This window comes from Pleurodeles waltl, chromosome 11 (assembly GCF_031143425.1).
Source record: "Pleurodeles waltl isolate 20211129_DDA chromosome 11, aPleWal1.hap1.20221129, whole genome shotgun sequence".
Taxonomy (NCBI): domain Eukaryota; kingdom Metazoa; phylum Chordata; class Amphibia; order Caudata; family Salamandridae; genus Pleurodeles; species Pleurodeles waltl.
In genome coordinates, this window is record NC_090450.1 from 214,729,415 (window position 1) to 214,746,776 (window position 17,362).

Consider the following 17,362-nt stretch of genomic DNA (forward strand, 5'->3'; position numbering starts at 1 on the left):
TATGTATTATGTGAAGCTGTAAAACTACTATTATTTACACCCTCAATAGTTAAAATCAAGGTACAATTGCTTATCCCTACTGGAATTCACCCAATGCTACGTATACATAAATCTACATTAGTTTTTGTAACAGAAATCACAAATTGTTCTTTCTTGTCAGAGTCTCTTATATTTGTGAAGACATATGGTATTGAAACATTGTCCAGTTGATACTCTTCCCATTCCCATTTAGTTCCTTTGGCTTGGGGATACCCATCTTTGTTTTGGTAGCATACTTTATTAAGGCGAAAAAGAAGTCCGCCCTCTGTACGTTTTCCAGATGCAAACAAAAGCGTGTACCAAGCTTGACAAGAACCATTGTGTGAAAAAGGAAGAGGATTGAGAGGTGTTCCTCCTTTCTTTTGATGCGCAGGTATCATTCCACATACCCAACAGTAAGTAGTATTTGTAGCATTATGAGTATGATGCAACATCTGAATGAAAGTATTATTGAAGTACGATTGACAGTGCTTCTGCTCCTGATAGGGAAGCGTAAAGTAATAGTGATCCTCTGGTACTGGAGTAGTGGCAACAAAAAACTCACAAGCAGGAGCCTTCTTTTCAACAAACCAGGTGATTATTGCTATAACCACCAAAACAACAACAAACCCCATAGTACTAATGATCAGTTTGTTATTCATTTTAGCAACAGTGATAATCGACCCTTTCAGAAATTAATTAAAAACAATCGTTGGAGCTCTTATCCCTGGGCAGCCGCTGATTTCTTCACCACGGGCCAAGACGGGTGTCACTACTCTAATGCATGGCTGATCCTCCCCCTTGCCCCCATGCCACATTGGCTCTCCGTTTCACTAACCCAGGGCGGTAGCTCAACCAGTTTTCTCCAGCACTACGGGGTCTTTCCTCGGTCTCAAATTATATCACGACACTCCAGAAGTCGTATGGTCCGGGAAGAACTCCGCAGATTCATAAGGTGATATAGCACGGCCTTTCTCCATAGTCAAAATCTCTCTATGATCGATCAGCACAGCAGGTTCCACCAAGGTAGGTAGCACTCTCTTGCAGCGAGTACTATGGACCCAATTATTTTGGTTTGTCACTCGAACTGCTGTCCTTGTCGCAAGGAGCACCTGTTCTGGGCCTCGCCACCTTGGTTCCAAGCTGCTTGATCTTTCAAAGGACTTTATCATCACCTGGTCACCAGGTCGGAGTTCATGGCCTTCACCTGTAGATCTGTCAGGAAGTGCTTCTCGAACCTGTTGATGAATAGAAACCAAATTGTCGGTTAACTGTGCCAAATAGTCATTCATCAGGGCACAAGGTACATCATATACAGAATTTGGCTTAGGAACTCCCCAAATATTCATTGACCTTCCAAATACCACTTCATAAGGACTAAGGCTGATTCGAGAGTGTGGCACTGACCTAATAGACAACAATGCCAACGGTAATGCATCCGGCCAAGTTAAGGATGTGGAAGCCTGTATCTTCGCTAACTTCAGCTTCAAAGTAGCATTATACCTTTCAACCAACCCTGCTGATTGTGGGTGGAAAACCGCATGGAACTTCTGTTTGATCCCTAATCCTTTCAGGACATACTTAATAACTTCACCAACAAAATGAGGTTCGTTATCATTCCACAAAAGTCTGCAAACACCAAACCTAGGGAAAAATTATTTCAAAAGCACCTTTGTTGTGGTAATGGCAGTATTATCCTTTGTGGGGTACACCTCTATCCATTTACTGAAGGCACATACCACCACCACATACTTTAAATTGTTGCAGCGTTCAAGCTGAATATAATCCATTTGTAGAACTTCAAAAGGTACAGTTGGTGTAGCAAACCCTCCTGCAGGAGTACGTGTCCCTTTTCCAGGATTGTATTGTAAACAGATCAAACAAGAGAGTAATACTCTCTTAGCTGTACTGGTAATTTCTGAATGCTTCCAAACTTGCATAAGCAACTTTGTTATTGTTGAAGCTCCAACAGTGCCAGCCCATGTGCCATCTGAACCATGGGTTGTACAAAAGCTATAGGCAATTTCCATTTATTTATCTGCTTATTCCGCCAACAGCCCTCATCATCCAATTCTCCTTCTTCAGACCATTGCTCACGTTCTTTCACAGAAGCAGACTTCTGTATATCTAATACGTCTTGTCTAGCATTATGCCAACGTTCAGCTTGTGACTTCATTACATACATAGAAGTAGTACTTCGCTGCATCACAGTCTAACATGCTACGCGGTCCGCAAGGGCATTACCTTGCCTATCTTATCGGTCACTTTCTTGTATGCACTACATTTCACAATAGCTAGTTTCTTCGGATAGTCAATGAAGTCAAGAGGTAATGCACTAATTCTCCGTGCATTATCTGCATCCCGTGGGATTTGAGAAAGCTTCTCTACTTCCAAAGCAAACCAAAATCATGAGCCACTCCAAAAGCATAGCGGCTGTCTGTATAAATGTTCACACATAAGTCAGTACTAAGCTCACATGCTCGTGTCAAAGCTATTAGTTCATCTGCTTGAGCTGTGGTATACGAGCTGTCTCCACTACCGTGTGTATTGTGGTGATTGCATATGCAGCTGAGGTTGTACCGTCTGGCAACTTCAAACAAGACCCATCAACCCACTATTCCCCGTCTACATCTGGAAGGGGTGTATCATGTAAATCAATACGACCCTTTGTCTGTTCCTCGGTAAGGAATATACAATCATGTGTTTCTTGTGACTGAGGTTGCGTCACCGGATATGGCAACAAAGTGGCTGGATTTAGTGTTGCACATCTCTTCAGTGTAACGTGAGGAGCCAGCAATGTCAATTCATATCCTGTCATGCGAGAGCTAGTTAAATGTTGTGTCTTTGTTTGATTTAAAAGAGCATCAACCGCATGGGGTACTAACACCAACAGCTTATGTGACAAAACTATCCCTTCAATCTGACGTATTGACACAGCTGTTGTGGCAACTGAACAAAAACACCCAGGCTACGCTCGAGCGACAGGATCAAGTACTGCTGAAAAATATGCACAGGGACGCTGCTTATCACCATGTGTCTGTACTAAAACTGACAATGCACATCCATCTTTCTCATGTACGTAAAGTGCAAAAGGCTTCATGTAATCTGGAGTACCTAACACTGGTGCTGAACAAAGGGCTTGCATAGATGCCGGAAAGCAGTCTCACATTCATCTGTCCATGGGACGGGCATTGGTATATCTTTAGTCAAAAGTGCTAACAAAGGTTTGACAATGTGTAAAAATCCTAATATCCATTGCCTACAAGAAGAAGTAGAACCAAGGAATGCACAAACATCTTTCTGAGTAGAGGGTACTGGTGTGTCTAAAATTGCTTGAATACGATCTGATGTAAGTGTACGGCCCTCCTTAGACGAAAGGTGACCTAAATAGGTTACCTTTGGTCTACAATATTGCAATTTCTTTCGTGACACTTTATGATGGTGTGAAGCAAGAAAAGAAAGTGAGGACAAAGTGCACTTTTCACATTGCTCAGGGGTATCAGCTGCCAACAAAATATCATCGACATATTGTATGAGAGCCACACCTTCAGGCAAAACAAAAGAATCAAGTTGTCGTTTTAACGCTTGACTATAAATACTTGGACTCTCAGTATAGCCTTGAGGAACTCTGCAAAATCTAAAAAATTGTTTATTCAAAGTAAAACCAAACAAATATTGGCTGTCAGGATGAATAGGGATCGAAAAGAAAGCATTCTTCAAGTCTATCACAGAGAACGTAGTTGCTGTCTGGGGAACCAAAGTAAGAAGTGTTGTGATGCCAGGTACCACAGGATATTGTGGTATCACCATCTTATTGACTTCTCGTAAATCAATAATGAATCGGTAAATCCTAGTATCAGTATCCTGTTTTAGAATAGGAAGAATCGGACTGTTACAAACATTATACAGAACTTCCTCAACAACTCCAACTGCAATAAGATCATGCACAATTTGTGTGAGTGCTTCTTCGCCCTCCTGTGAAATTTTGTATTGAGGCAAACGTGGCAATACAGCTCCCTCCTTGACACTAATATATACCGGTGGAATAATCATTTGTCCCACATCAGTATCTGAAGTAGCCCACAAAGTACTAGGGAGTGAAGCTAATGCAATATCCTCTTTAACAAGACAAACTCTTTCATCACAGGATGATTATCATTTAAAATAACACGCACCCCTTCAGGAGAGCATCGTATTGTAGCCCTGAAATACTTGAGCATATCAAGACACACAATATTGTCTGGTGTATTTGGAGAAAGCAAAAATGGACATGGAGCAGTAAATTTATCAACATGGAATGCAAGTGGTTGTGACAATGGGCTATGGGAAGGTTTTCCATCGAAACCTATCGATATAATGGTGAAGCCAGACAGGGGAGCCCTTGGAATCAATTGTTTAGACAAGGCGCTACGAGTAGCTCCTGCATCAACCAGAAACTGATCAGTAGAACCCAAAGCATGTGCTGTAACATAGGGACCCCTCTGATCTACTGGAACTTCAACTGATTCCTTACCCCATCCTAGGCAATCCTATGCATAAGCAGAATCTTGGAAATCAGGCTGCACATGGTTAGACATCTGGTATTGGTTCCGTTTATCAAAAGTGTTAAACCCGTCCTGCCCTCGTACATTAGCATCAACCCTAGTATGATCATTCGTGCTTCTTCTAGGCCCTGAATATCCTGAGTGATTCCTCATTTGTCCCCGACCACGTGAACACTGCTGAACACGTTGTGCTGGACAATCGGCAGCCCAATGCCCAAATTTATTACAATACGCACACTGATCAACAGACAAATTCGAACAAGTGTATGAAGAACCATAAGATCCACGTCCACCTCTATCACTACCTCTAAAAGGCAGACCATAAGCTTGAGCCAACATAACCTTCGTCTTTAATTCTTTAATCTTTTTATCCTCGCTACCTTTTGCTTCTAATTCCTGACGTTCATAATACTGAGCCATAGTCAAAAGAGAAACCGGAGTAGAGATAGTCCATGAACTTTCACTAGCTTTTAGACGACTATCTATTCCTGGTAACAGATTTTCGACATATTTATCGACAAACAAATGTCTGCCCGTATCACCTGACAATAACTGGCCGCTAAAATCATGAAATGCTTCTTCATAACGTGTAAAGAAATCAGAGCCGATTCATCTGCCTTTTGCTTACAAGACGCTAAAACAGTCCAATCTTTCTTTTTAGGGGGAATAATCGTTTTTAACTTAACTAATATGGCTGCAGGAAGATCTAGAATCAACTGATATGGCTTTTTCGCAGGTTCCCTATCCCTGTCCATCTGTTCTAATTCTTTCCATGACGCCCCAAAAACTACACGATCATCAACTTTATGAACAGTTCTCCACATATCTGGTGGTAATATCATCCGAAAAATAAATCAATGTCAGCCAAAGTCAAAGTACAAGAACTAATTGCTCCCTCAACTTCCTCATAAAAGGCGGCTGGATTTTTCTGTGGGTCAGGTAATGCTGTTTTAAGTGCCATTACACCTGCCCAATTCCAAGGAGTATACACCCAATTCTAAATAAAATAACCCTTAACATCAACAGAAGTTTTATCATCACTTGTACCCAATCCTTTAGGAGGAACATACAAAGGCGCGACCTCCTGCATTGGTTTTGCGTGAACTATCATAGTCTTATCTGTTCCAAAGATGGAAGCTTGCACCCTGCCGGTCTGAGATGTCCGTGCAACTACGTCCACAGCCCTTTTCTCCTCTTGCAAAAGGACTGCCACAACACATAATTTCACCAAACGCCTGATTGCATCAGCCACCTGGAAGAAAACAAAAAGACCATCACGCATTTGCTTATGATCAGCTGCTACATCATCGGGCTCTAACTCATATGAATATTTCTGATATAGTTCAATAACTTCTGTGCCAAATGCCTCAGTAAAATATAGCTGCTCCTTTTCCGTCCACCCTTTCATGTTGTCTAAAAGTTCAGAAGCAGAGACAACGCTACGAATTGTTTTACGAGCAATAGATCTAAGCTCAGACGCACGGTCAGCAGTCAACATAGAGCGACTGTTTCGCATCTTCTGTTGCTCCGAACTGGAGACCTTAGCTAACTCATGAGGGGCAGAAGGAACAACATACGGAGGTGGAGGGCGATCTAGTAACAAAAAATCATTGTGGGGTTTATTAAGGATAGGATAGAGAGGTTGCCTAACGGTGTATTGGCCAGTTACCTGTAATTTACGTTCTTTCTCTTCTAGCTCCTTTAAGTCATTTATTTCTTTCTTTCTCATTTCCAATGCTTTCACATATACATTCTTCCACTGCTCTTTCTCAAGCAAGGCTTGCTCACGCTTCACTCGTCCACGCACTTATTTCTCCCACATTAGTACACAGTGAAACATATCTTGCCTAGACTTTCGCTTACACATATATTGTTTCAGATACCCGATCTTTTGCAAATCAAATGTCCCATGCATAGGCTCAGGATCCAGGATCAGCACGAGTGTATTTATTCCATAATGTGCTGTACATTATAGAAGAAAGACCGTGTTTAACATACATATCTCTATTGGGCGTCCCCTCTGGGGGTGCTGGTTGTGATTCTTCCAGTCTCAAATTGGTACCATTACAAAAGCAACACATCCTACGAAGTGCGCTAAAAACAGGCATTCCAAAAATAGTGCAGAATAAGCAATATTATAATCAAAGTAGCACTTAAGGTGCCGTTCAAATCAAAATTAAATTAGAGAAAATTCTCCTCATTACCTGCCTATATAAATTGCAATTTATATATCAATTCAAAGGACACAAATTGACTATTCACCCAAAACACGAGAGCCACAGTAAGTATTGCTAAACTTCATTACCAAACAAAGGCATCAAAACCCACAGCAAGTGCCGTAAAACGGCTCTTACCAATCACAGGGTGTCCAGGTTCCAACTGCCAAGTTCTAAAATTGACCAAATGGTCACTGCATGACGAATGAACAAAAAGGATCTCAGTCGAGGACCGGCGCCACCTGGATTGTCAAATCAGAAAGAAGGGAAAAACGCTGTGGTTGCCAAGACTCTGGTCTCCTCAGGCATTGATCGTCCGCAGCGAGATCCCAATCCTTTGTCGCGACCAATCCGTTGGGCGTCCAAATCACCGATGAGTCACTGTTTGAGCGCCAATTTGTTGAAGTAAGCCTCAGCAAGGCCTACTAATGCAAGGGGTTCGCCCTTCTCTGCACAAAGTCCTCAGACCATATAGGAAGAAGTTGGCACAGAAACTGAAATAAAAGACAAAGGGGGTGATTCTAACTCTGACGGGCGGCGGAGGCCGCCCGCCAGAGTTCCCCCCTCCAGAACACCGCTCCGCGGTCACAAGACCGCTACGGTGATTCTGGGTTTCCCACTGGGCTGGCAGGCGACCGCCAAAAGGCCGCCCGCCAGCCCAGTGGGAAACACCCTTCCCACGAGGAAGCCGGCGCCGAATGGAGCCGGCGGAGTGGGAAGGTGCGACGGGTGCAGTTGCACCCGTCGTGAATTTCACTGTCTGCAATGCAGACAGTGAAATTCAAAGTGGGGCCCTCTTACGGGGGCCCCTGAAGTGCCCATGCCATTGGCATGGGCACTGCAGGGGCCCCCAGGGGCCCCACGACACCCCATACCACCATCCTGTTCCTGGCGGGCGAACCGCCAGGAACAGGATGGCGGTATGGGGTGTCTGAATCCCCATGGCGGCGCAGCGAGCTGTGCCGCCATGGAGGATTCAGAAGGGCAGCGGAAAACCGGCGGGAGACCGCCGGTTTTCCTCTTCTGACCGCGGCCAAACCGCCGCGGTCAGAATGCCCTGCGGGGCACCGCCAGCCTGTTGGCGGTGCTCCCGCCGATCCTTGCCCCAGTGGTCTAGTACCGCCGGGGTCAGAATCACCCCCAAAGTTTATTAAACCTCATGAGGTGGTACTACAGTTCAAACAGCACCCTTGGGCAATGTTTGAAGTAGCACACTGAACTGAGAGAGCATGGTCCTTTTATACCCACGCAGGGGCTAAAAGGAGGTGGAACAATTATAGAAGCAAGACTTGCATACATGTAAGGTCAAGTGGTAATGCACAGTCAACAGGTAGGAGGGGCTAACAGTTTCAAGGAATAGTTGACACATTACTGTCTGTTACTGATTACTAACAGCTGCAGATCTTACTGGGCATGTGTGAAAGTGGGAGATGCTAAATATAACTTGTCACTAGGAAGATTTTCAAGAGTAGTTAACAGAAAGGTAGGACAGAGCACATGGTGAGCACATGGCAGCATGTGGTAGAGAAAATGCTGCCATTAATACAAAATGGATTCCGCGAAATGTTCACAATAGTTGCTAAATATAAGATGCCTTCTGCTAATGCTCAATCTAATCGCTGCTAAACTACAACAGGGGGACTATCTTATGCAGGTTCCTAGAATCTTGTTCTCTTACAGGATTACTATCAAGAACACTGCTGCTGCCACCATGGGGAACTAACCTCAACCTCTGCCTTTCCCGCTCTACATCTAGAGACTCCCTATCTAAAGCCAACTGCTGCTGTCTCAGCTTCAGTCTGGCCTCTTCCAACCACAACTTTCTGAGTTCCCTCTCTAGGGTGTTATCCTCAGGATGGGAGACTTGTGAATTCTGAGACACAGAGGAAATGTGGGAATTGGCAGAAGTGGACCTGTCTCTAAATGGCTGGACTCTAGTTACATGGCCTTTTGGAGTGAAATGTGCCCTACTTGTGTCTGACCCCCTCTCACTACCACTACCAATGTCACTAGCTGGCCTGCTAGCTGGCAGGTCTTTGGATGGACCCCCCCCAGCATCCTCAGGGCCCTCCCCTGATTCTTGCTGGGTACCCCCCTCCTCTACCTCCTGATCCTAGGATGGGCCAGACTGGTTCTGGTCACTTTCTAGGAGAAGGCTAAGGAGAAGATCTTTGGTAGGGTTCTTACCAATGCTTAAACCTCTTTCTGTGCAGAGACCCCTCAAACATTTATAAGTTAAACTACCGTTGGTTGCCTGGACAACTGTGGGAGTAAGTTCTACTGTAGACATATTTGTTAGAAAGGGTTTAGGACAGAGAGAAAAAAAGTTTTAGAAACTTTTCAAAACTTTTCAAAACTTTTCAGAAACTTTTTATAAAGTTTGTAGAAAGAAAGTTAAACTGTTGAGGTTAACTGTGTATATTTGTAATTATTTGGTATGTTTTTTCCTATGAAAAGCACTAATGACAAAGTGGTAAAGCAGTTACAAGTACTTACCACCAATGTAGGAGGCTGCCCTGGCTTATAGTGGGTACCTGATGGTACTTACACCTTGTGTCAGGTCCAGTTATCCATTATTAGTAGATTAGTAGTGTTATAGCAGCTTAGGCTTTAGCAGAGCAGCTTGGGTCGAACTAGGAGACATGCAAAGCTCCTACTATACCAATTATATCATATAGCACCATATCACAAGAATCACAATAGTCAGAGTTCCTAAAAATAAAGGCCTGTATTTATACTCCGTTTGCGCCGAATTAGCGTCGTTTTTTTCGATGCAAATTCGGCGCAAAACTAACGCCATATTTATACTTTGGCGTTAGACGCGTCTAGTGCCAAAGTATGGGCAAATAGCGTCATTTTTTTGCGTGAACTCCTTCCTTGCGTTAATGAGATGCAAGGAAGGCGTTCCCGTCTAAAAAAATGACGGCGACGCAAATGCGTCGTATTTATACTCCCGGGCAAAAATCACGCCCGGGAGTGGGCGGGTCAAAAAACCCCGCATTTGCGCCACTTTTTAACGCCTGGGTCAGGGTAGGCGTTAAGGGGCCTGTGGGCTCAAAATGAGCCCACAGGTGCCCTCCCATGCCCCCAGGGACCCCCCCTGCCACCCTTGCCCACCCCAGGAGGACACCCAAGGATGGAGGGGTCATTCAGGTAAGTTCACGTAAGTATAATTTTTAATTTTTTTTAATTTTTTTTGGTGGCATAGGGGGGCCTTATTTGTGCCCCCCTACATGCCACTATGCCCAATGACCATGCCCAGGGGACATAGGTCCCCTGGGCATGGCCATTGGGCAAGGGGGCATGACTCCTGTCTTTACTAAGACAGGAGTCATTTAAATGGCGTCTGGGCGTCGAAAAAAATTGCGCAAATCGGGTTGAGGCGATTTTTTTGCCTCAACCTGACTTGCCCCATTTTAAGACGCCCTAACGCCATTTTCCCCCTACGCCGGCGCTGTCTGGTCTACGTGGTTTTTTTCCACGCACACCAGGCAGCGCCGGTCTGCTAGCGCCGGCTAACGCCATTCCATAAATACGGCGCCCGCATGGCGCTTCAGAATGGCGTTAGACGGCGCTAAATTTTTTGACGCTAAACTGCGTTAGCGCAGTTTAGCGTCAAAAAGTATAAATATGGGCCAAAGTACTTTATTTTAGTGACAATGTGCCAGAAATATCTCAGAGGATATACTCCCTTAGGAGGTAAGTAAAATACACAAAATATACACACAAACCAAAATCAGGTAAGTAAACACTTCGGCCCTCATTACAACTTTGGCGGGCGGCAACTGCCGCTAGCCAAGTTGTAACCGCCGCGTGGCTGCCAATGCGGGCGCACTCCGGCGGTGGCCATTTCGACATCCCCGCTGGGCCAGCGGGGATGACAGCCGCAACATGGGAGCCGCCTCCAAATGGAGCGGCGGTGTTGCGGCGGTGCGAAGGGTGCGGTTGCACCTGTCGTGCTTTTCACTGTCTGCTATGTGGACAGTGAAAAGCTTCATGGGGCTGTGCCAGGGGGCCCCCGCGACTCCCCTTTCCGCCAGCCTTTTCATGGCTGTTCCTACCGCCATGAAAAGGCTGGCGGGAGGGGGACTCGTAATCCCCTCGGCAGGGCTGTAAGCAGCGCTGCCCTGGAGGATTAAATCAGCTGGGACCAACGTGGTGGGAAACCGCCGGTCCCAGCGGTGTGACCGGGGCGCTTCAGCCGCAGTTGTGATTCCCAAGATTACACCGCCAGCTTGTTCGCTGTGCAATCAACAAAACAGCCATGGCGGTCTTTGACCGCCAGGGTTGTAATGAGGGCAATAGAAAAGTACTGCAAACACTGAAGGATACAGTAGGATGCAATAGGCCTAGGGGCAACACAAACCATATACTAAGAAAGTGGAATGCGAACCACTTAGGGACCCCAGGCCTAGTGTAGTGTGTAGAGGGTCACGGGGAGTGTAAGAAAACACTAAGGGTGTCCAAGATACCCCACCCCAATAACCTGAAAAGAAGGAGTAAAGTTACCCTACTTCCGCAGAAACACACTAAAGTTGTGATAGGAGATTCTGCAAAGACCACAACAGACTGCAAAGCACTGAAGATAGATTCCCGGACCTGAGGACCTGAAAAGGAAGGGGACCAAGTCCAAGAGTCACAAAAGTGTCAAGGGGGGGCAGGAGCCCACTAAACCCCGGATGAAGGTGCAAAATGGCTGCCTCGGGGTTGAAGATGCTGAAGATTCTGCAAACAACAGAAGATGCCAGGAACTTCTCCTTTGCACAGAAGATGTCCAACGGCGTGCTGGAGGATGCAGAGTTGTTTCCACACAGAAAAAACGCAAACAAGCCTTGCTAGCTGCAAAGGTTGCTGTTAAAGAAAATGGGTGCTGCCCGGGCCCAGGAAGGACCAGGAGGTCGCCCCTTGAAGGAGGAGACAGAGGACATGCGCAGCAACACAAAGAGTCCCCACAAATGATGGCAGCACCTGCAGAAGAACTTGAACATGGGTTCAAGAAAACTGAGCATGGCGGTCATCTCAACACTACAAAGGAGGGTCCCTTGAAGCTGGTGGTCAACTCAGCGAGTTGAGCAATGCAGGATGGAGCGCCGGGGACATGGGCTATGCTGTGCATGAAGGATTCCTTGCAAAACTGCCCAGAAGCCCTAGCAGCTGCCGTTCACGCAGTACACAGGATTACTGTCTGGCGTGGGGAGGCAAGGGCTTACCTCCACCAAATTTGGACAGATGGACCACTGGACTGTCAGGGTCACTTGGATCCAGCTCCTGTGTTCCAGGGACCACGCGTGTCACGATGAGAGGGGACCCAGAGGACTGGTGAAGCAGAAATTTGGTGCCTGCGTTAACAGGGGGAAGATTCCATCAACCCACAGGAGATTTCTTCTTGGCTTCTAGTGCAGGGTGAAGGCAGACAGCCCCTCAGGGCATGCACCACCAAAAAACACTGGGGAAAGCCGGCAGGATTAGGCGCTACAATGTTACTGGTAGTCTTCTTGCTAATTTGTTGTGGTTTTGCAGGCGTCCTGGAGCAGTCAGCGGTCGATCCTTGGCAAAAGTCAAAGAGGGAGATGCAGAAGAACCCTGGTGAGCTCTTGCATTCATTATCTGACGAGAAACCCACAGGAGAGACCCTAAATAGCCCTCAGAGGAGGTTTGGCTACCTAGCTAAGTAAGCACCTATCAGAAGGGGTCTTAGATGTCACCTGCTGGCACTGGCCACTCAGAGGCCTCCATTGTGCCCTCACACATCTGCATTCAAGATGGAAGAGGTCTGGGACACACTGGAGGAGCACTGGGCACCACCCCTGGGGTGGTGATGGACAGGGGATTGGTCACTCCCCTTTCCTTTGTCCAGTTTCGTGCCAGAGCAGGAGCTGGGGGAATCCCTGAACTGGTGTAAAGTGGTTTATGCAAGGAGGGCACCATCTGTGGCCTTCAAAGCATTCCCAGAGGCCAGGAGAGGCTAATCCTCTCAGGCCCTTAACACTTATTTCCAAAGGGAGAGGATGTAACACCCTGCTCTCATAGGAAATCCTTTGTTCTGCCTTCCTGGGACTGGGCTTCTCAGACCCCAAGAGGGCAGAAGCCTGTCTGTGGGTTGGCAGCAGTGGTAGCTGCAGTGAAAACCCCAGAGAGCTAGGCCCATATTTATCCTTTTTAAGCACCGCATTTGCGTAATTTTGTGTCGCAAAAACGGCGCAAACTTGCAAAATACAATTGTATTATGTAAGTTTGTGCCGTTTTTGCATCAACAAGCGGCGCTAATGCGGAGCTAAAAAAGTATAAATATGGGTACTAGTTTGGTAGTACCTGGGGTCCATGCTGGAGCCCCGGGGATGCATGGGATTGGCACCCCAATACCAGATTTGGCACGGGGACAATTCCATGATCGTAGACATGTTACATGGCCATATTCGTAGTTACAATTGTGAAGCTACCTATAGGTATTGACTTATATGTAGTACATGCGTGTAATGGTGTCCCCGCACTCACAAAGTCCGGGGAAATTGCCCTGAACTATGTGGGGGAACTTTGGCTAGTGCAAGGGTGCCCTCACACTAAGGGCCAGATGTAGCAAATTTTGTGGAGTCGCAAATATCACTGCAAGCCGTTTGCGACTCCACAAAATTGCGAAATGGGATGTACAAATCCCATTTCGGAGTACCCAATATCGATGCAACCCATTACCGACTCGCAAAAATTGTGAGCTGATTTTGCGACCCGCAATTAGGAAGTCGCAAATTGCGAGTCACAAACCGTATGCAAAAGCCAGTCGCAAATTGCGACTAGTTGCAAAAAGCCCGTTTTGCACACCCAGATTACCACTGATTCAGATCAGGTGGTAACGAGAACCAAAGTATAAAAGGAGACCCAGAAGGTGTCTGGGTTACTCAAAATGGCTGCACTATACGTGATTGCATGGAGGAGGAGAGTCCAGGCTGCCCAGCAGAGGAGGAGGAGGCAGAGACAGGAGAGGATATATCGAACCAGGCAGACACTATTTCAACAAACTGAGGAGGAGATATATGACAAATACAGACTGAGCAGCGCTTTTATCTTAGAGATAATTGAACTGCTGAAACCTCAGTTTGAACGCCAGACAATGCGTGGCAGCGCCATCCCCACACATGTGCAAGTGCTATGTTCACTGAACCTCTTGGCTTTGGGTAGCTATCAGGGGGTAATTGCAGTGGCCGGTGGGGTATCCCAAAGTGCACTCTCACGATTCTTCAGATGTTTCCTAGATGCCATACTCGCACACATGTCCAGATATATATACCTTCCCAGAAATGAGGCAGAAATGAACAGCACCAAGTTGGACTTCTACAGAATTGCCAGCTTTCCCCATGCAATAGGGTGTGCGGATGGAACACATATACCAATTTGCCCACCTGCAAATCTGGAATATGTGTTCGCAATAGGAAATGTACCCACTCACTAAACATCCAGGTGGTATGTGACGCCCATACTGTCATTACTGACATCGTGGCTAAATATCCAGGGAGTACACATGATGAATACATATTCAGGCACAGTGGGATATACCAACGCGTAGAACGTGGGGAGTTTGTAAAAGGATATTTATTAGGTACTGGCCAGTACACTCTGAAGCCTTACATACACGTCACTCAGTAACACTGTGATGCCCTGCTAAATTTGCCTCTTTAGTCAAACAGGTGAAAGTGCATATGCCCTGAGACCATGGATACGCACCCCATACCTAACACCTTGCAATCGGAATGAGAGGTGATACAACTTTGCACTTCGGCGGACCATAACTGTAGTCGAGAGGATGTTTGGCTTGTTGAAGTCAAGGTTCCGATGCCTCCACAAAAGTGGAGAAGCACTTCAGTATGCCCCAGAAAGAGCATGCAAGATAGTTGCCACCTGTGCAATCCTACACAACATTGCCACCAGACATGGGCTATATCTCACCCCTGAAGACACAGATACGGAGGATGAGGAGCAAGAGCTTCCACACCGACAGCCTGGGGATAGAAGCATCGCAATGGAGGACAGACAGAGACGGAACCACATTGCAACCCACTAATTTGGCAGGTATGTAGCAACCATGACAACACTCACTAATGTAAGACACACATAGCCCAGTTGTGTAGTCAAACAAACTAACTCTTTTATTGCAGGACCATAATGTTGAAATCATTGTGAACTATGCTACAGTATGGAAAAAAAAACAAGCAAATAGGACACATTGGTGGTCATTACAACCCTGGCGGAAGGTGTTAAAGCGGCGGTAAGACCGCCAACAGGCCGGCGGAATTTTTTTGGGAATTACGACTGTGGCGGAAATCGCCAACAAAGACAGCCACTTTAACACTCCGACCGCCACAGCGGTACAAACAAACCGCTCAACGGTCACCGCCAACAGGCAGGCGGAGGACAATGTACCGCCCACACTATTATGACAGGCCAAACCGCCAATTTTTCCAGGGCAGATTCACCACAGATAAAAACACGGCGGAAACAGGAATTTAGAAGGGAAAACGCTCACCTCTACACACTCCATGAGGAACGAGGACAACATGGACCTGGAACTCCAAATTATCCCTGCAATAGTTTTCCCGCTCCTGTACCAGGAGCACTAACGCCGACGGCGAAGACCACGTTGAGTACTGCACCTACGACACAAGGGAGGAGGGAGGCAAAAAACAGGGACACACGCAGCATGCAACACCCCCACCCCCACCCTTACCCACTACAACACACCACTAATACATATCTATACATTATAGTTACACCCCCCAGACCCCTCAGAAGAATGCAAAGACAAAAGGAAATGAGTGTAACCATTGTAATATATCAAAATTCAGTAAGAAAAAATATACATATATACACAATTAACAAAATATACACCAAGAATAGTAGTCCAGGTATTGCACCATTCATAGTCCGTGGACCAATGGGCCCAAAATGCATGGGCGAGGCCCACACACGATACCAGATCAAAACAGAGAGAACACTGCAGGGGCATCAGATAGAAATACAACAGGCACCTCAGGGGGAAGGGGGGGCACCTCAGCCGGAGGAGTGCACAACGCCAGACCCACGAGGGACCTCCATGCCCATTGATGTATCCTGGGGAGTGCAAAGCCCCAGTCTCTCAAGTCTCTACAGTAGGTGGTTTGCCCACTGCTGCATCCTGGGGAGTGCAAAGCCACAGTCTCTCAAGTCTCTACAGTGGGTGGTTTGCCCACTGCTGCATCCTGGGGAGTGCAAAGCCACAGTCTCTCAAGTCTCACAAGTGGGTGGTTTGCCTACTGCTGCATCATGGGGAGTGCAAAGTCACAGTCTTTCAAGTCTCACAAGTGGATGGTTTGCCCACTGCTGCATCCTGGGGAGTGCAAAGCCACAGTATCTCAAGTCTCTACAGTGGGTGGTTTGCCCACTGCTGCATCTTGGGGAGTGCAAAGCCACAGTCTCTCAAGTGGATAACATTCTCCACTGGTTTCTGGAGGGGGCTTTGTGACCAGAGTGCTACATCCTGCCAAGGACTGAGGTAGTGGATGTCTTTCTCCACTGGTTCTGGAGGGGGACTGGTGCCCAGAGTGCTTCATCCTGGGAAGGAAAGACAGAGTGGATGCATGTCTTCACTGGTTCTGGAGGGGACTGGTGCCCAGAGTTGTTCATCCTGGGAAGGACAGACGGAGTGGATGCATGTCTCCACTGGTTCTGGAGGGGGACTGGTGCCCAGAGTGCTTTATCCTGGGAAGGACAGACGGAGTGGATGGATGTCTCCACTGGTTCTGGAGGGGGCTTTGTGCCCAGAGTGCTTCATCCTGCCAAGAACTGAGGTAGTGGATGTCTTTCTCCACTGGTTCTGGAGGGGGACTGGTGCCCAGAGTGCTTCATCCTGGGAAGGACAGACAGAGTGGATGCATGTCTCCACTAGTTCTGGAGGGGAACTGGTGCCCAGAGTGCATCACTCACCCCGTGACGGTCCCTGTTGTGTCAGTGCCCCTGCCGCTCATGGGCTAGCGGTGCTTGAGTTGGTGGTGCTTGCCCTGTTCAGCGGTGCTTGAGTTGGTGGTGCTTGCCCTGTTTAGCGGTGCTTGCCCTGTTCAGAGGTGCTTGAGTTGGCAGTGCTTGCCCTGTTCAGCGGTCCTTCATTGCCCAGCTGGGCTGGGGCTGGTGGTACTTCATTGGTCAGCTGGGCTGTGGCTGGTGGGGCCCTCCTGGGCAGCGACGATGGGGCTGGTGGTGGCATCCTGTGCAGCGACGATGGGGCTGGCGGTGGCCTCCTGGGCAGCTACGATGGGGCTGGCGGTGGCCTCCTGGGCAGCGACGATGGGGCTGGCGGTGGCTTCCTGGGCAGCTACGATGGGGCTGGCGGTGGCCTCCTGGGCTGCGACGATGGGGCTGGTGGTGGCTTCCTGGGCAGATACAATGGGGCTGCCGGTGGCCTCCTGGCCAGTAACGATGGGGCTAGCGTGGCCCTCCTGGGCAGCGGGGATGATGGCGGTCTTCTCTGCCGTGCTGCTCCTCCCAGACTTGCTGGGTTTCTTGTGGCCCTTCCCCACTTTGGGAGGAGTCACAGCTGAGTCCACACTCCCACCGGGACCC